Source organism: Schistocerca americana, chromosome 7 (assembly GCF_021461395.2).
Source record: "Schistocerca americana isolate TAMUIC-IGC-003095 chromosome 7, iqSchAmer2.1, whole genome shotgun sequence".
NCBI lineage: Eukaryota > Metazoa > Arthropoda > Insecta > Orthoptera > Acrididae > Schistocerca > Schistocerca americana.
The window spans coordinates 69,029,528-69,051,268 of NC_060125.1; positions in this window are offsets into that span (position 1 = coordinate 69,029,528).

Genomic DNA, 21,741 nt, shown 5'->3' on the forward strand with positions numbered 1-21,741 from the left:
CTTGGCAACATGCCACAGCCGGCCGCGGTGGTCTAGCGGTTCTAGGCGCGCAGTCCGGAACCGCGCGACTGCTACGGTCGCAGGTTCGAATCCTGCCTCGGGCATGGATGTGTGTGATGTCCTTAGGTTAGTTAGGTTTAAGTAGTTCTAAGTTCTAGGGGACTGATGACCACAGTAGTTAAGTCCCATAGTGCTCAGAGCCATTTGCCAACATGCCACACGGGCAGCCATGTGGTCGTCCGTCAGCATTCGTGGCACCCACCTGAATGACACTTTTCGCATTTTCAGGTCGTCATGCAGGATTGTGTGCAGAGAACCCACAGAAATGCCAACTCTGGAGGCGATCTGTTCAACAGTCATTCGGCGATCCCCCAAAACAATTCTCTCCACTTTCTCGATCATGTCGTCAGACCAGCTTGTGCGAGCCCGAGGTTGTTTCGATTTGTTGTCACACGATGTTCTGCCTTCATTAAACTGTCGCACTCACGAACGCCCTTTCGACACATCCATAACTCCATCACCACATGTCCCCTTCAACTGTCGATGAATTTCAATTGGCTTCACACCACGAAAATTCAGAAAACGAATGATTGCACGCTGTTCAAGTAAGGAAAACGTCGCCATTTTAAGTATTTAAAACAGTTCTCATTCTCGCCGCTAGCGGTAAAATTCAATCTGCCGTACGGTGCTGCCATCTCTGGGACGTACTGACAATGAATGCGGTCTCATTTTAAAACAATGCGCATGTTGTAGTGGGACGAAATTGAAGCGTCACCCATCCACCAGTGTCAGCCCAGTTTGCAGGTGAATATAAGCTTAATTTAGTTTTGTTTATGTATTTTTCTTTGTATTTGTAATAGCTGTGAATTATCTAAAAGTTTTGTATTTTTTTATGTTTCATGTACGGAGAGGGCGGCGCAACGAACGGAGACAGCATCTTCGCTGCCGCGACCAGAGAGGAAATTGCTGGCCACTATACGTCGCGGGTCGACAGCCAAAGAGCAACAGAAGATCCTGGAACCGAGTTGTTGCGTCGTGCTTCTACAAATTAAAAATGAATTTTTTTGTACTCTTTTTGTACAACAATGACGTCATAGAGAGCTTAATCTTATTGAAAAGTCAGTCCTAGTTTGTCAACGGTCAAGTTCACATCTGTATGTGTAGGAAGCTAATAAAATAGTGGATGCTACTAAAGTTGAAACACGTGTTCTGAGGATTTATTTATGAAGAATTATGTTAACGGATTAATAATATATTTGACAAGATTATTGAATTCTGACAGCGTTCATCGAAACTTTGAATCTCAAAGGTTTATTCAATGTGTGATTTTGATATCGATTAAATCAAGATAACGTGTGTCAATATAATTTCTGAGGAGAAACAAACGAAATTTAAATCGAAAAAGTTTACGAAAACCAATTGGCCCAAGTGATGTAATTCTTTGCATACGACTCAACTGGCGTTTTACAGTTTCGTTCAAGAACCATTCTATGACAATTTAAAAAGAATATAAATCATTTTGAAGTGGGTTGTAACTGACGTAGGTGACGAAGTCTGCACATGGTCATGTATCAAACGAAAATCGGTTATAAAAAACTTACGTCATTACACTACACCGTGGCGACCTTAGATACAGGACTTGTGTGCAACTAAGGCACACAGGTACGAAACAAAACATCAAGAGACCTTCGGAAGTCAACGCGAGTTTTCGTGGAGCCTTCACCAGCCAGCGGCGACTTCGCGTGTGTGGGCATCTGACGGAGCGCAGCCATGGAGTACGGTCACGCAGTTGTTCCACGAGAAGGCGCATCTGTTGGGCAGCAGCTGAACGCAGCAAACCCCGACAACTTTTTTTCTCCCTAAACTAACAGGCCCAGTACGTCTGCTGCGGGGCCTTCCTCCGGCTGGTATTAGAGGTGTTGCTGAGGGCTTCGCCTGTCTACGGCGGTGCCGGGCGTGGTTGCAGCCAGTGACGTCTCCGGTGTTCGACTCAGCGTCCTGCCGGTTGTGGAAGCGGGGTCGCAGCATCTCAGCGGCTGCATCGACGGCTGTTACATCTGCAGCCCATAGCAGCACACTGATCATCGAGAACTACAAATTACAATATTAGTGTCCGGTGAGTTTGTTTCAAGTTGGAAGTGGAGTGTTGTACATAGGGAGTGTGCTTTTACAGGACTGTTGATTACAAGTCTGCGTGTGTAACTAGTTAATATCTTACAATAATGTCGGGAAGTGAAATGTCAGACGAAGAGCAGTCTATGTCCGATAGGAGCATGAGATCCCTTTTTAGGACGATCGCTAAATTGAAACAGGAATTAAAACAGTCTAATGAAGAATCCATTACTAGATTGAAACAGTGTAACGACGAATCTACGGCTAGATTAAGAGAGGAACTGAAACAGGATTTAAAACAGTCTAATGAAGAATCTATTACTAGATTAAAACAGTCTAACGACGAATCTACGGATAGGTTAAAAGAGGAACTTAAAGGGGAGCTAACAAAGTCGACAGACAGGTTACAGGAACATCTTCATGAAACCAGTCGAGAATTAAGTGATAAAATAGAGGCTTCTAAAGTTAAAATGCAGGAAAAATTAGTAGGACTTAGTAATAAGATTGCGGATAATTGTAAAAGGTTAGAAGAACATATCCAGGAATCGCGTGAGGAAAAAGCTCGCATGCGAAACGATATTACTGACTTAACCGAGAGACTAGATAGTGTTAATATCTTAGTTGTAAATGAAATACAGAAAAATAACGATATGTTACGAGATGAATTTTCTATGGAAACAGAAACTGTTCGTAGAGAATTATTGGAATCTATTAAAGAGGTCTCTACCAAACCTGTAGAGATTTCTTCAATAGATAATGTAGAATTAGAGACATTAACTCATCAAGTAGAAAAAGATCATACCGAAATCGAAAACATGAAATTTTTAATTACTGAAATATGCAGTAACCTTGAGACTGCCAAAGATAATAACATTGTCGAAGGTACAAAGCGTTCACATCGTGAACACAGTGAAGAATCGATATTAGCTAATCGCGTATCCAATACAGAAATGCGAATACAGGAAATTACTAAACGGTTATCGGAATTAGATAATAATGAAAACATTTCAAGTAGTAGAAGCAATAACGTAATTAGAGACAACAGTCGCATCGAATTTGCTAGCTCGGGCGACAACAATACGAATAAAGAAATCACGGCAAGCCAATCCGATGCAACTCCGTCTCTGCAATCTAAACAAAATCCAACTATTTCTCTCGCAGATGGTTGGATGATATAACGACAAATTCAAATGTAGCAAGTCGATTTCCTGTATTCAAACCAGGATGCGAACTTCACCCTATAATCTTTGTAAAAGATTTTGAAACTTCATTATCTCCTAAAGGGAGTAATGAGAAACGGATTCAATTTGTAATAGGACATTTAGAAGCAGAAGCTGCGGAATGGGCAGTACTGCATAGAACTGAACTTAGGGACTGGGATGATTTTGTTAAGCAGTTTAAACCAAATTATTGGTCAAGAGGAAAACAACAACACATAACTTTAGAGTTGTTAGACCCTCCTCCATATTCTAAACGCTGGAGAGGTTATAGGAATTATTTCAAATGGCATTTAAACCGTGCTAAATTAATTGAAGAACCAATTATTGAAAGTCACCTAATACGAGTCCTAATTAGTTGGTTACCGTATTATATAAAGGAAAGAAAAATGTTATTCTACGAACTGTCTACCCAACCGAAAAAATTTGCGAACAGATTGTTAAAAATGCTGAACGGAGAATTAAAAGTTATAATCAACATGCTATAGAACCCTCATTTCAGGTAGGAGATCTTATGTTAGTACGATCTCATCGTAAAAGTTCGAAGATCAATAAGGAATGTAGAAAATTCTCCTTTATCTTTGAAGGTCCATATGTTGTACATAAGATTGTACATCCCAAAGCGTTGCTTCTTACGGAACCTTCATCAGGTGTAATTAAAGGATTATATATTGTTGATGAAATGAAACCCTTCATTCCTAAGTAAGTTAATATTTAGTATATGTTACACACGGAAGAGCGTTCATAGATTATTCATGTGAAGTTTTCATGATAGTTACGTATTATTTTAAAGAATTAAACAGAAAGCTTAAACAAGTGTTCTACAATAATCTACTGGTACTTCAAAAAGAGAAAGATAACCAAAAGGGGGATTTATATGGAAGAAATTTTGCTATTAGGTCAAAAGGAATTTTGTATATTTTAAATTTACTCGGATAGTAGGAACCAAAGGGGATGGTTAATAATTTTAGGGACCATGGGCGTCCAGAGCTATATGGCTCACGAGAACATAGCAGAGTGCCTTTAATAGAGGTTTGTAATAGTGTTAATATAGAACACACCAAACGGGGCTCTCTCGCTTGTTTCTCCTAAATAAATTGCCATTACCCAACAAGGTGTCCGAAGGTAAAGAAAGCCGTGCCGAGATTCTAAAGAAAGTTTTGCTTGATTTCTTCTTGACCTCAGGCATAAATAAGGCATTAGGGAAAAGAATGACGTAAAGTAAATAGTACTATTAGTTATTGTGAGAAACTTATTAGTAATATACATTTTTGGAAAGAATAATTCTAGTAAGTGAATAAAACTGAAACTAATTTATCACAATTTGAACGCTCTGTCCTAATGTAACAACGTTAAAGAACGTACTAAATTAGTATTTATTAGCAACTATTCGGTTATGAATTACCATAATAGCACAATTAAGAGTAAATGACAAATAGTCACAACAATATCGTATTAAAAGGATTAAATCTATCTAAGAGCAAAGACTCTAGATTACGTAAAATGTGAGGAAAATGTATTAACAGTTAAATATGGTATATAGAAAAGTCTTATTTTCGGTTAAAACATGACAAACTGAGCTTGTGGGTGGGGTATGTGGTGGGACGAAATTGAAGCGTCACCCATCCACCAGTGTCAGCCCAGTTTGCAGGTGAATATAAGTTTAATTTAGTTTTGTTTATGTATTTTTCTTAGTATTTGTAATAGCTGTGAATTATCTAAAAGTTTTGTATTTTTTTATGTTTCATGTACGGAGAGGACGGCGCAACGAACGGAGACAGCATCTTCGCTGCCGCGACCAGAGAGGAAATTGCTGGCCACTATACGTCGCGGGTCGACAGCCAAAGAGCAACAGAAGATCCTGGAACCGAGTTGTTGCGTCGTGCTTCTACAAATTAAAAATGAATTTTTTTGTACTCTTTTTGTACAACAATGACGTCATAGAGAGCTTAATCTTATTGAAAAGTCAGTCCTAGTTTGTCAACGGTCAAGTTCACATCTGTATGTGTAGGAAGCTAATAAAATAGTGGATGCTACTAAAGTTGAAACACGTGTTCTGAGGATTTATTTATGAAGAATTATGTTAACGGATTAATAATATATTTGGCAAGATTATTGAATTCTGACAGCGTTCATCGAAACTTTGAATCTCAAAGGTTTATTCAATGTGTGATTCTGATATCGATTAAATCAAGATAACGTGTGTCAATATAATTTCTGAGGAGAAACAAACGAAATTTAAATCGAAAAAGCTTACGAAAACCATTTGGCCCAAGTGATGTAATTCTTTGCATACGACTCAACTGACGTTTTACAGTTTCGTTCAAGAACCATTCTATGACAATTTAAAAAGAATATAAATCATTTTGAAGTGGGTTGTAACTGACGTAGGTGACGAAGTCTACACGTGGTCATGTATCAAACGAAAATCGGTTATAAAAAACTTACGTCGTTACACTACAATGTTTCTATCTCTTTCCAGTCCGGGGAAAAAAAAACGGAGGCCTTAGAACTTGAATGCACCTCGAAATTTTCAAAACTTACCACATCCATACAAAACGCATAGGTAAGATGACTATACATCTTTCGTAATCAATTATATCGAGGGTTCTAAAACTAAGGCATTATGTCATAAAAACTTAGTAACTCACAAGTTAATCAATATTTACAACGTACTCGTGATAATCTCTGCCGTAAGACAACGCAAGTACTAATTAAGTTTTCTGTTACTACGTTTTAACTTCATAACGCCTTAGTTTTTTGACTTCCGTTCTACTTGATCTATTATCAACGATGTAAAGTTACGCTACTGGCCATTAAAATTGCTACACCACGAAGATGACGTGCTACAGATGCGAAATTTAACTGACAGGACGAAGATGCTGTGATATGCAAATGATTAGCTTTTCAGAGCATTCGCACAAGGTTAGCGCCGGTGGCAACACCTACAACGTACTGACATGCGGAAAGTTTCCAACTGATTTCTCATAAATTCAAATGGTTGAAATGGCTCTGAGCACTATGGGACTTAACTCCTGAGGTCAATGCATGGGCGAACATTACGCAAGGCGAACTACTCGCAGTTGAGAGGAATGTCGTTACACGCATTGCCAAATGCATTGAGGTTAACGGACATCATTTTGAGCATTTATTGCATTATTGTGGTATTTATAGGTGATCACGCTGTAACAGCATGCGTTCTCAGAAATGATAAGTTCACAAAGTTACATGAATATCACATTGGAACAACCGAAATAAAATGTTCAAACGTACCTACGTTCTGTATTTTAATTTAAAAAACATACCTCTTACCAACTGTTCGCCTAAAATTGTGAGCCATATGTTTGTGACTATTACAGCGCCATCTACCACAAAGCGAAAAAAGTGGTCCAACTAAAACATTCGTATTTCTTTACTTACTACATGAATATGTAATAAAAAATGGGGGTTCCTATTTTTAAAAAACGCAGCTGATATCCGTTTCACCTATGGCAGCACCATTTAGCGGGCCAACCATAGCGCCATCTGGTTTCCCCCTTCAAGCTAGACAAGTTTCGTTACTTGTAGTTTTTTCGTTTGACGCTTATTGCGTGAGATATTTGTCTCGGTCACGATCAATGGACCACCTTGTATACTTAAGGTTGCGTCTAGAGCCGAGCTATACAAGTTTCCTTTCTTTGGTTTACGGCAAAAAAAAAAAAAAAAAAAAAAAAAAAAATGAGCGAGTGTGACACAAATAAAGATTAAGAACTTGTGGAAGAGAGGAAACATGTAATATAATGCGGGTAAACCCCCGACCCAACAAAATTCGCATTAAGAAATCTGACCATAGAGTAGAACAGCTTTTCAGTCGTTTCTCAGTTGATGAAATACTAAAGCGTTCTATCAAATAAGGAAGTCTTGTTTACGATGATAGATAAACACAAATAGATGCTGCTGAAGAGCTTTATCGGTGTCCGGATTCTTGCAGGTCCTTAAAGAGCCATAGTGAACGAACTACACATATGTGGTAAATCGAGGATGAGAGACCGATTTTTAGTGAAGCAATGGATAGAAGTCGTCCCACCCAGATTTGACGATGCGGATGCGCGACAGAATCGTGCACCTGACAAGCTGGCTCCCATCAGAGAAATGAAATACATTTCAAGACGTTATGCTCCCCACAGCAACGTAACAACTGAGGAACAACTAGTGACATTTTGTGGTAGATGCTGTTTTCGGCAATATGTTCCTTCAAAACCAGGAAAATACGTGCCGCATGTGATTTTGAAACATCTTACGTTCTCAGTCTGTATGTTTACTCTGGTCGACAAGAAAATGAATCACATGGAATGGTTCAAGGCGAGAGAGTTGCTTTAGATACGGTGAAAGGCATAGAAAAGAGTGGCAGAAATGTAACAGCTGAAAATTTTTTCTCAAGCCTTAGTTCGGCGAGAGCACTGTTGAAAATCTATCTCACACTGTTCGCTGCAGCTACACTCATGCTCATAAATTAAGGATAACGATAATACATCGTGAAACAACGCTCTGGTGGGCGATTTGCGGGTTTTAATCACCTCGGGGTATGACCATGCGGTGCATTTAACATGCGGTCGTCGCACGGTGGCGTTGGCAGCAGTCCACATACGCAGAGGTGTGGTAGTAGCACGGGCCCGCCGTGTGCCACAAAGTGTGATCTCACGATTATGGCAACGATTCCAGCAGACAGGAAACGTGTCCATGCGCTGTAGTACGGGATGTCCACAGTGTACAACACCACAAGAAGACCGATATCTCACCATCAGTGCCCGCAGACGGCCACGGAGTACTGTAGGTAGCCTTGCTCGGGACCTTACCGCAGCCAATGGAACGTTTGTCCCCAGACACAAGTTCTACAGACAACTGAAGAGATGGTTTATTCTCCCGGAGACCTGCAAGGTGCATTCCACTGACCCCTGGTCGCATGAAAGCCCGTAAAGCCTGGTGTCAAGAACACAGTACATGGTCATTGGAACAGTGGTCACAGTTTATGTTCACAGGCGAGTCCAGGTATAGTCTGAACAGTGATTCTCACCGGGTTTTCATCTGACGTGAACCAGGAACCTGATACCAATTCCTTAATGTCCTTGAAAGGGACCTGTATGGAGGTCGTGGTCTGATGGTGTGGGATGGGATTATGATTGATGTACGTACACTCCTGCATGTCTTTGACAGAGGAACTGTAATAGGCCAGATGTATCTGGACGTCATTTTGCACCAGTATGTCCGCTTTTTCAGGGGTGCAGTGGGTCCCACCTTCCTCCTGACGGATGATATCGCACGGCCCCACCGAGCTGCCATCGTGGAGGAGTACCTTGAAACAGAAGATATCAGGCGAATGGAGTGGCCTGCCTGTTCTCCAGACCTAAACCCCATTGAGAACGTCTGGGATGCTCTCGGTCGACGTATCGCTGCACGTCTTCAAACCCCTAGGACACTTCAGGAGCTCCGACAGGCACTGGTGCAAGAATGGGAGGCTATACCCCAGCAGCTGCTCCAACACCTGTTCCAGAAAATGCCAACTAGTTGTGCGGCCTGTGTACGTGTGCATGGTGATCACATCCCTTATTGATGTCAGGGTACATGTGCAGGAAACAGTGGCGTTTTGTAGCTCATGTGTTTCGGGACGGTTTTCTCAACTTATCACCAATACCGTGGACATACAGATCTGTGTCATGTGTGTACCCTATGTGCCTGTGCTACAAGCGCCAGTTTTGTGTAGTGCCACGTTGTGTGGCACCAGATTCTGCAGTTATCCTTAATTTATGGGCATGAGTGTGAAAGAAATAAAAGAGAACTAATAGAATCTTTCACTCATACCAAAGGTCGACTCAAATATTCATCCCTTTTTGGGTTCCAAGAGCATGACACAAATGTTTCGTACTGTCCAAAAAAGGGCAAAATTGTAATTTTCTTCAATACAATACATTTACGAAGGAAATGGACGTTCGTGAAGAATTCAAGCCAATAATGATTCTGGATTATAAGAAAAAAACGTCAGGAGTAGATACAATGGACAGGCTGGTCAGGACGAGCACTACAAAGAGGATGAGCAGAAGGGGGCCAGTGACATTATTTTATAAGATGATTGATGCTGGTTTACTGGGCTGCCTCTTACATCAGGCTGGGCAGAAAGGAGTAATTACAAGAGGCGGGTATTTCTCACAGAACTAGAACTCATTGGCAGAAAAGTAGACAGTATTAGTTCCCAACTAGTTTAAACAACATCCCCTTTTGAACGTTACTCCCACTAACGTAGATTCCTGCTTGCAGTTTACAGAGAACCCGACGGCGCTGATACTGCCTCTGGAATGGACATGAACTTTGAGAGATTCTCGGCAAAACGGATAGAAAGAATCTTAAACGACGTACTAAGATAGTTCCCCTCAAAACTCGGATGGAAAAGTACTGCCAGTCATCCTGAACGCCTCTTATACCGTTCTATACGGAGTCCCTAGCTAAACTGAGACATTTATGCAGGTTAACTGCAAGTGGGGCAGGGTTGGGGGTTCTTGCAATTTCCAGCCCAGCCTCTTCCCTTCCCGCTTTAGGAAGGATGAGCAAATTAAATCGGGTCTGAGGTAGTGATCATCGAATATCGTGTAACAAAAATGAATTCCGGCGCACAGGTGCTGGAAACTGGCTTGAAAAAGCCAGGAGGTTTTCTCTAGCACCACAAATGAGTTTTGTTTCGTGAGACAAGATTAACGTGTCCGGAAACTATGGATAACTTCAGGATCCCGTCACAAGGAATGGATGAGTATCAAAACGTTGCACAACAAGGGACGGTCCCCTTAACACAAAAACTCACATCTGGGGGAAAAATAAGAAATTATTGTTCTCTCCCATATCTCGCAGACGCACTTGAGAAACATGCTTCTCTGCCAATTACCGACCACTATTTCACACACTCGGGGCAGAGAAAGGAAACATTACTGCCAGGCGTGGAACGGACAAACGTGGATACTGCGGTTGCATCCAAATATGTATGAGACGTAAGAACTACCCCAAAAGTTTATCCTATTTATTAGAATCCAACAAGCATAAACGAAACGACAGGAACGCGAGTTAACATGGCCTAACTCGGTCCTCCTAAGAACTTCAGAAGACGTCACACACTCGCTTCTGTGAACTTCCCGATATCAATCAAATGTCTTACAGCGACTGTGTCTCCTTTATCTGCCAGTTCTTCGCACTCGGTTCTCGTGGAATCACCTGTGCAAGTCAGGTCTTTCCGTGGTCTGTAAGAGTGGGACACGGCAAAATGCGTTAAATTTGTAAGTGGCCCATCATACTTTCCGCCACCTATCCTCATCTGAGACTACGCTACAATCCCGGTAGATTTTAAAATTATCTATCATCCAGAGGCTTACAACTCTGTCTTCCTCTGTTTCTCTCACACTAGGCCGTCCCCGTATCCCCTAGAGCGGTGTTCGGTCGCAGTCAGAGGGTAACATAACCGGTGGATCTCAAACAGTACAATTATGGGCTGTGTGATACGTTTCTATGTCCCTTTTCCCTGCTGAACTTCTCTCTCATGCCCAAAACTGGCTTTCTATATCGAATGGTGGGGAGGAGTTTTCTTTAGAAATTAAACCCGCCAATGGTTCTCTCGTTTTCGGGTCGGTATTGGCCATCTGCCTCACTCAAGCATCTCTTTGTCGCGTCCGAGGTAACACTCTTTCAAGTTGTGGGAAGAAGCTAAACTTTGCCGTCCTCCTCACGCAAGATCCCTCTTTGTCATTAAGTAATTTTCTCTTTCGGGGCGGAGAAAGTTTTCTCTGCCATTTGAAAAACCAGGCCGCTGTTCCCGTCCGTACTGTATTTCCCGCCCTCTGCCACGATGTGCTAATATCCAACTAGCCACGTGATCATCGAAATGCTGTTGCACATGGAATAGGGAATGAAGAACTTACATGAAAGAAAAACGCCTAAAATGTCCCATCTGCTTTCAAGCAGGCTTTCGTGTGAATGTGAAACGAGGAGCATGGTGTCCGATTAGTGGAAGAAGAACTGGACGGATCTCCGAATACCAGATTATCTGATACTTATGCAACAACACATGGTGTGTAAGAGCATGTGTCGGTAAATTTAGGGACTTATTCCTAATACCAAAAAATTTCGAAGTTCAACTGAACATGGGACGGGAAATCTTTCGTTAATGTGGTATGGGAAGGTTTATTCTTCAGGGACAAAAAAGATGAAATGATTGTATGGCATTATTGGACGGCTTTGTATTTGATGCCAATTCGACAATTCGAGCATCTTTATGACGAAGATGAGGAGAGGTGTAGCACAACACAAACACCCAATTCTCTAACAGAAGAAGCCTCCGATAGGGCCGTGAATCGAGCCGACGGTTTCCGTAATATATAGGCAACGACTCCAATCACTAGACCAAGAGCATTGAACACGACTGTCACATGTATAAAACGATTTGTGATTCATGGCACAAGAATGACACATTTACCAAATAGTTTCACATTTTCAGAAACTTCTCGAAATGACTACTTCTTGCTTCTAAGCATCCCCTGAGCCTGCGCTCCACACTTTGCCGCATGTTGTGAGAAACTCCTGATGTGTTTCACGTTGGTTAAATCAGTTTTGGACACTCTCCCTGCTCCCTCAGAACGTCGAAATCGGGTACGGGGACTGAATACACAATGAATTTGAAGCGGCCCCAAAGGAAAAGTTCCACTAGATTCGATCTGACAATTAGTCATACCATACAGTGGATCCCCTTCGACCATAGCCGGCCGAAGTGGCCGTGCGGTTAAAGGCGCTGCAGTCTGGAACCGCAAGACCGCTACGGTCGCAGGTTTGAATCCTGCCTCGGGCTTGGATGTTTTGTGATGTCCTTAGGTTAGTTAGGTTTAACTAGTTCTAAGTTCTAGGGGACTAATGACCTCAGCAGTTGAGTCCCATAGTGCTCAGAGCCATTTGAACCATTTTTGATCCCCTTCGACCATTACAGCTACTCGGAAACTGGCTCTTGAGATACTGGCGATCTACCTGTGCAAAGTGAGGTGGAACTCCACTGTCAACAAACCACATTCGTTGGATGACGTCTGAAGGTACATTATCAAATAACTGAAGCAACACATGTCTGAGAATGTGCCGATACATTTGTGCAGTAACACAATGCTGAGCCGCGCGGTATTAGCCGAGCGGTCTAGGGCGCTGCAGTCATGGACTGTGCGGCTGGTCCCGGTGGAGGTTCGAGTCCTCCCTCGGGCATGGGTGTGTATGTTTGTCCTTAGGATAATTTAGGTTATGTAGTGTGTAAGCTTATAGACTGATGACCTTAGCAGTTAATTCCCATAAGATTTCACACACACACACACACACACACACACACACACACACACACACACACACACAATGTTGAAAGAAATAGAGGCCAATGAGATGATCATGAATGCTTCCACTCCACAAGTTGATGCTGAACTCGCTTGTTGTCTGTCTTGTCACAGTTTATGAAGATTTCTGTAAGCCAATAGGTGTTCGTCACGATAAATGAAGATACCACCACGTGGAAAGTCAGCCTCATCATTGAATAAGATACATCCTAATAACTGAAGAAACATGGCACACTCCCGTAACACGTTTTGACACAAAATAATCCTTGACTAAGAGTCTCCCTCATTCAGTCGTTGCACCCAATGAAAAGCATTCTGGTATGAAGATTTCTACGCAGTTTGTTCCAAATCGTCACTTTACCTACGCCTTCCCTTATCTCATTTCGCCTTTCTCTAGTTTCTCTAGTTGACGGAGCTTCATCCAGGGTAAGATGAACCCCTTCATCTAGATCAGGCGTTCGTATATCGAAGAGTTCTCCCACGTTTTGCAACCCTATTTTCGAATGAGCCTGTGTCTCGCAAGTTTTGGCGGAGATATAGAAATGTTCTTGCATATAAAATAACTGTCTCCCTGTGTAACGATCAAAATGTTCAAAATAAAATTGTCGGACTGTGTCCGCATTTACATCCGCTAGATCATATACCCCCCTACCCCCCCCCCCTACCCCCCTCCCACCCCCCACTCCGTCATGAACCATGGACTTGGCCGTTGGTGGGGAGGCTTGTGTGCCTCGGTGATACAGATAGCCGTTACGTAGGTGCAACCACAACGGAGGGGTGTCTGTTGAGAAGCCAGAAAAACGTGTGGCTCCTGAAGAGGGGCAGCAGCCTTTTCAGTAGTTTCAGGGGCAACAGTCTGGATGATTGACTGATCTGGCCTTGTGACATTAACCAAAACGGCCTCGGTGTGCTGGTACTGCGAATGGCTGAAAGCAAGGGGAAACTATATCCATATTTTTTCCCGAGGGCATACAGCTTTACTGTATGGTTAAATGATGATGGCGTCCTCTTGAATAAAATATTCCGGGGGTAAAATAGTCCTCCATTCGGATCTCCGAACGGGGGCTGCTCAGGAGGACGTCAGTATCAGGAGAAGCAGAACTGGTGTTCTACGGATCGGAGCATGGAATGTCAGATCTCTTAATCTGGCTGGTGGGTTAGAAAATTTAAAAAGGGAAATCGATGGGTTAAAGGTAGATATGGTAAGAATTAGTGAAGTTCAGTGGCAGGAGGAATAAGACTTTTTGTCAGGTGAATACAGGGTTATAAATACAAAATCAAATAGGGGTAATGCAGGAGTTGGTTTAATAATGAATCAAAAAATAGGAGCGCGGGTAAGCTATAACTAACAGCATAGGGAACGCATTACTGTAGCCAAGATAGACACGAAGCCCACGCCTGCCGCAGTAGTACAAGTTTATATGCCAACTAGCTCCGCAGATGACGAAGAGATCGAAGAAATGAATGATGAGATAAAGGAAATCATTCAGATAGTGAGGGGAGACGAAAATTTAATTGACAAGGGGGACTGGAATTCGATAGTACGGAAAGGAGGAGGAGGAAAAGTATTAGGTAAATATGGAATGGGGGTGAGGAATAAAAGAGGAAGCCATTGGTAGAGTTCTGCATAGAGCGTTACTTAATCAAGTTTATGAATCATGAAAGAAGGTTGTATATGTGCAAGAGGCCTGAAGACACTGGAAGGATTCAGATAGACTATATAATCGTAAGACAGAGATTTAGGAACCAGGTTTTAAATTGTAAGACATTTCCAGGGGCACATTTGGACTCTGACTACAATTTATTGGTTATGAACTGTGAACTAAAACTGAAGAAACTGGAAAAACATAGTAATTTAAGGAGATGGGATCTGGATAAACTGAAATAACCAGAGATTGTAGAGAGCTTTAGGGACAGCGTTGGGGAACGATTGACAAGAAGGAGGGAAAAACACAGTAGAAGAAATATGGGTAGCTTTGAGAGATGAAATAGTGAAGGCAGCAGAGGATCAACTAGGTAAAAAGACGAGGGCCAGTAGAGATCCTGAATAACAGAAGAGATACTAAATTTAACTGGTGGAAGGAGAAAATATAAAAATGCAGTAAATGAAGAAGGCAAAAAGGACTACAAACATCTTAAAAATGAGAGCGACAGGAAGTGCAAAATGGCTAAGCAGTGATGGCTAGAGGACAAATGTAAGGATGTAGAGGCATATATCACTAGCGGTAACATAGATACTGCCTACAGGAAAATTAAAGAGATCTTTGGCGATAAGAGGACCACTTGTATGAATATCAAGAGCACAGATGGAAAAGCAGTCGATGTACTGGAGGGCAATATTGTGGAAATGGAAGAGGACGTAAATGAAGATGAAATGGGAGAGATGATACTGCTTGAAGAGTTTGACAGAGCACTCGAAGACCTGAGTCGAAACAAGGCCTCGGGGATAACATTCCATTAGAACTACTGATAGCCTTGGAAGAGCCAGCCCCAACAAAACTCTACCATCTGGTGAGCAAGATGTATAAGACAGGCGAAATACCCTCAGACGTCAGGAAGAATATAGTAATTCCAATCCCAAAGAAAGTAGGTGTAAACAGGTGTGAAAATTACCGAACTATGAGTCACAGCTGCAAAATACCAACACGAATTCCTTACAGACGAATGGAGAAACTGGTAGAAGCCGACCACGGGTAAGATCAGTTTGGATTCTGTAGAAATGATGGACCACGTGAGGCAATACTGACCCCACGACTTATCTTAGATTAAGGAAAGACAAACTTACGTTTGTAGCATTTATAGACTTAGAAAAAGCTTTTGACAATGTTGACTGGAATATTCTCTTTCAAATTCTGAAGGTGGCAGGGGTAAAATACAGAGAACGAAAGTGGCAGTTATAAGAGTCGAGGGGCATGAAAGGGAAGCAGTGGTTGGGAAGGGAGTGAGACAGGGTTATAGGCTATCCCCGATGTTATTCAATCTGTATATTCAGCAAGCAGAGAAGGAAACAAACGAAAAATTTGATGCAGGAATTAAAATCAAGGGAGAAGAAATAAAAACTTTGAGGTTTACCGATGACATTGTAATTCTGTCAGAGACAGCAAAGGACCTGGAAGAGCAGGTGAATGGAATGGACAGTGTCTTGAAAGGAAGATATAATATGAACACCAACAGAAGCAAAACGAGGATAATGGAATGTAGTCGAATTAAATCAGGTGATGCTGAGGGAATTAGACTAGGAAATGAGACACTTAAAGTAGTAGATGAGTTTTGCTATTTGGGGAGCAAAATAGTTTATTATGGCCGAAGTAGAGAAGATATAAAATGTAGACTGGCAATGGCAAGGGAAGCGTTTCTGAAGAAGAGAAATTTGTTAACATTGAGTATTGATTTAAGTGTCAGGAAGGCTTTTCTGATAGTATTTGTATGGCGTATAGCTATGTGTGGAAGTGAAACATGGACGATAAATAGTTGAGACAACAAGAGAATAGAGGCTTTCGAAATGTGGTTCTACAGAAGAACGCTGAATATTAGATGGGTAGATCACAAAACTAATGAGGAGGTACTGAACAGAACTGGGGAGAAGAGGAATTTGTGTCACAACTTAACTAGAAGAAGGGTTAGGTTGGTAGGACACGTTCTGAAGCATCAAGGGATCACCAATTTAGTATTGGAGGGCAGCGTGGAGGGTAAAAATCGTAGAGGAAGATCAAGAGATGGATAAACTAAGCAGATTCAGAAGGATGTAGGTTGCAGTAGGTGTTTCTAGGTGAAGAAGCTTGCTCAAGATAGGGTAGCATGGAGAGCTGCATCAAACCAGTCTCTGGACTGAAGACCACAACAACACCAAGACCATATATAGTGCGTAGTGCGTATCCGGCGTTTCAGACACAGAGTACGTCATTACAACAAGTTGTGATAGAGAAAAAACGACAATCAGACTAAACAAAACAAATTCCATAACCAATAGTAAAAAAGAAAATAACTAAAAGTGAGTAAGAATGAACATTTGAGGTAAATTTTCTAAGTAGGAGTCACTGTGGGAAATTCCACTCATAAGTCCCCAAAGAAGGGTTTTCGGACCTATGTTCAGATGAACATTTTGTAATGCTTTGGTGTCATGAATATATCCATACAGTGTCTGACTCGTTTTTATATACCCTGTGTACAGCAAGGCTTTTGTTTTCAAAAAGCTAAAAGAAGTTTTCAGATTTGATACAGAGAACATCTTGATACTGTCATACGTGCCAACTTAGGCATAAACATACAAAATGGTTTGCTGCCCACATTGCTAGAGAATACCAGTCTCGGAGAAACATTGAGAACAACATAAAAACATTACACAGTTAGCGTCGCTGTAGAAAATGCAGCCACTGTGCACTGTCAGAAGAATTAAAAATACACACAACCAAAACCAGCTCCCTGATCATATCGTTAATGAGCAGACTAAGTTGACTAATATTCATTTCTTGATAAACTTACAGAACGTACATTCCACACTCAAAAATAAATAAAGTTTCTTTGTCTATTTGCAGATCAAGAAACAAATGTGATATTATTCTATGTATCTACTACAGTTAGTATGTTTCTTGGCACTAAATATTAATAAATAGTAACGTGAAGTCACCAGCACTTCTCAAATAGCACATGAGGTTTTTACACGCCTTCCCATCCTGATTTATTTATCTATCATTTTGTAAACTACGTTTATATTGCTGTAATTCAGTAAGTTCAGTTTACTTATCGGTATTTAGCCCTTTATACCACATACCCTGACGGAAAAAAATCGCAAGAACAAGGTGGAGTTGTGCGGCTTACACGAAGTAGTTAGGTTTGTTTCTACATTTGATAGATGATGTCTATTCAGATTTCACACCAAGTGCACAAGAGTGGCCCCATTGGCGCCACTACCAGGATGCAATTCAGGTTTTCTTTAAATACACGCTGTAAGAGACGTGAGAGTGTACCATGTTTGAGATTTGGCGTGGTGAGCTGATGTTCGTCAAGAGTGCCTTTAAGGCGACAGAGACGCCACTCTTAACACCTCACTGAGTGAAAGATGTCGTACACTTAAGCTACGAGAAGCTGGCTGCAGGAAGACCTGTCTCCAGACCACCACGTGGCACTATCGAGAGGAAAGACCGTCTTATTCGGCGATTGTCTCTGTCGCATCATACAGCACCTGCAGCAGTTGGCACCACCGCGACACAACGAACTTCAAGGACAGATCCGAGCCAGAGGGCCTGCAGTGTAAAATCCACTGACCCCAAACCTCATGTCAAGCGAGAGGTCATTAGAGGGCAGGGTGCAGGTCTGTTGTGTTTTCTTGTGAATCCAGTAGAGGGCCTGTAGCCAACGTGTCTGCGTGCTAGACACAACAGACTTACAACTGGAGTTATAGTCCCAGGTGCGATTTGGTATGACGGCAGATTCACTATCGTGGTTATACCACACACCATGACTGCAAATCTGGCTGCGGCGAGTGTCGACGAAGCAACACGGAGACGCCGCTTTCAGCGTCGAGACGACGCATCTGAAAGTTAAGTACTTGGTCTGGCTATTCCCTGCCTCCTGTAATTCCCACTCATTATAATTGCTGCTTCTGCTGTTTCCTGCCATCGCCAGCTTTCCATGATGGACGAGGTGTTAGCAGAGAAGCTTGAACCAGACGCTCGGTGGCGAAAGCAAGTCTCACACGGTTGTTAAAGAATGCAAACGAATTCGATGTAACAAGCAAATCGGTGTCTTTGGACGTTACTATCAGTCTAGAACAGTTCCCAAAGATCGTGGAGAAGTATTAGGGCGCGCAGTCACAGCTCGAATTATTTGAAGATGCAGAGTATCATGCTGAGGACAGAGAAACTTTCGAAAATATGGTCTTCGAGAGCGATTCAGATGAGTCACACAATCGCAGTTGACAAGGTTTCGTCAGAAGCTGGGTCTGCCTTGAGTGTATCAAAACGCAGCATGAAGCTGCCCACCACAAAACTGCCATCATTTAACGATGATGTAACGCAATTCCGGTATTTTTACAAGACATTTATGAGTCTCATCGTAAACAATGAGGAACTTGAGGACATTGCTAAGTACCATCATTTGCTGAGTTCATTAACAGGTGAAGAACACAATGTAATTTCCCATCTCCCAATACTAAGGTAGCCTTTGATTTGGTCTGTAATAGATACAATAATCCTCGACTTATTGCATCAAAACAGTGAAAGAAACTGGTAACGCTACAGACAATGACAAAGCCATGTGCAAGAGAACTTCGTGCACTACTGAACGAGGCTTTAACCAATGTGGATGCACTGATGGCATTACAGCTAGATGTCTCTTTGCAAGACATAATGACATCATAGCTCCTTATATTAAGAGTTGAACATCCTATAAGAACCGGCTTTCAAGCCAGTCTGAGTTCGAGTAGCTTTCCAACGTTTAAAGAAACTTGTGCCTTTCTCGAGAGTAAATGTAAATGTTTAGAAATAGCCGAGATCACAACATCACGGCACAACTGTTAATAAACATCAGAATGCACCCAACACCAAGCCGTTAGGGCATTCGAAACAGACATACTTTGCTACAGGTACTGCATGTGTCATGTGTTACCAGCCTCACGCGCTGCACAAGTGCAGCAAATTCAAACAAGCTACGTGTAGTGAACGCAAGGCTGTCGTGATGCGCAACAACTTGTGCTACAACTATCTGAAGAATGAACTTCTCAATGCGAGTCCATTACCCGTTATGACACGTTATTACATGCAGAATCACAACGGACACAAGATACACCTGGAAGGAGTGTGCAGGTGACATGCAACATGAACACTATGGCAAACATCAATCAACTACATCGAGCTATTGTTCACTGAAGAACAGTCCAGGCAAACGGTTACTCCTTGCGACAGCGAGAATAAGGTTGCAAGACATCAAAGGAAAACGGCAGACTTGTCGTGCTCTATTAGATTCTTGGTCGCAGTCGTGCTTCATATCGGAAACATGTGTACAATGCATCAGACTTCAAACGTGGCAGAGCAGAGTACCGATTCAAGGAATAGGTGCAACCCGCTCAGAAACAAAACGCCGTGACTCTATACTAGTAGGCTCCTGTGTAAGCAACTTCATGTCATCTGTCGAATGTTAGTTTTGCCAAAGATAATGACACCTTGCCTGAACAAATAACTGCTCCCAGTACGTGGCACTTCCCAAATGTACAACTCGCTGACCCTGAGTTTTGATCGCCTGGAAAAATAGACTTGTTGCTAGGAGCAGAATTTCGTCCATACATTCACAAATCAAGGGCTATCTCCATAGCAATTGATTGTCATGTGCTTCAAGACACAGAACTAGCTTGGGTTGTATCCGGTCAGTATCGAACTGTGGAGCACAACGTTTCGTCATGACGGCCGGTCGTGTCGCGCTGTGTAAAAACGAACACTGATGTTCAAACACTCTTGAGGAAATCCTGGGAGATAGAAGAATTAAGACGTGATGTAATGACGAAAGAAGAGGAACAATGTGAAGCACACTTCGTGCAACACACAACGAAAGATTCCAAAGGGAGATTCGTTGTCTATCTTCCGTTTCGTGATGGGTAAATTAGGTGAATCTTTCAACACTGCAGCAAAGCTATTCTCTCATATTGAACAGAAACTGGTAAGACACCCGAAGGTTAAGGAAAGCTACAAACAGTTCATGACGGAATTTGAAGACTTAGGACATATGAAACCAGTAGCTACACCTGCTGCCATTTCATACTACATACCAAACCATGCAGTTCTTACAGAAGACAGCTCGACTTCCAAAACGCGAGTAGTTTTTGATTGTTCGGCTAAAACGAGCTCTAATTTGTCGCTAAACAGTTTGTTGATGGTCGGACCAACGATTCAACAGGATCTGTGCTCGATAATATCACGCTTCTGCATGCATCGCATTGCCTCTACAGCTGCCATTGAGAAGATGTATGGAGAAGTTCTGGTAGCGGATGAAGATCAAGCCTCCCAACGAATACTGTGCACGAGTGACAGATCTGCACCACTGCAGAAATGTCAGTTAAAACAATCTCATATGGAATGGTGTATGCACCTTTTCTTGCGGTACGATGTCTGTTACAGTTATCTCATGAAATGGGCAGATGCAACAAGGCAGCAAACATTCTTGCTAATGACTTCTATGTGGACGATTGTATCTCAGAGGGCAACACAGCAGAGGCTGCAGTGAAAGTCCAGCAAGAGAGACTCAAGTACCCTTACGGATTGATAACAACGAGGATATTAAAACTTTAGGTTTACTCTGGCATCCAGCTGCTGATCAGTTCCAAATTGTGAATAATGTCAAGGCAGCACGTAAGGTCTACGGCTTCACAAAACCCATTGTACTGGCTGTCACGCCATCCATTTTTGATCATCTGGGATTAATCAGTCCCTTTGTTATCAAATCCAAAATCTTTTTGCGTCTGTGGTAGTGTCAATTAACATGGGACGAGCCCTTGCCTCAAGACTCGATTTGCGTGTGGCAGACACTATACAGAGAGGTTCATATTATAATATTCATGTGGATAGTAGAGTCTTTACACAAGAAGAACTTGTCAGCATTCAATTGTACGGATTCTCCGACGCTTCAGAGAAGACCTACGGCTGTTTTATATGTGTATGATCTACTAATCACCATGGAATTACATTTCTCAAATTATTAAGCTCCAAACCACGAGTATCTCCATTGAAAATGTTGTCCTTACCTCGTCTGGAACTCTGTGGTTCTCTCTTGCTGTCGCAACTACTACACCATGTTGTTCTCTCGCTGAGTGCAGACATAGAACGAACTTACTTGTGGACTGACTCATCCATCGTACTAGCATGGCTCGCGTCTCCACCCACGTGGTGGAAGACATTCGTGGGGAACCATGTAGCTGAGATACAGAAAAATCTAACAGCTGCGGTATGGAACCGTGTATCTACGATGGAAAACCCAGCTGACTTGACTTCGCGTCCGCAGCTCGTGGTCGTGCGGTAGCGTTCTCTCTCCCCACGCCCGGGTTCCCG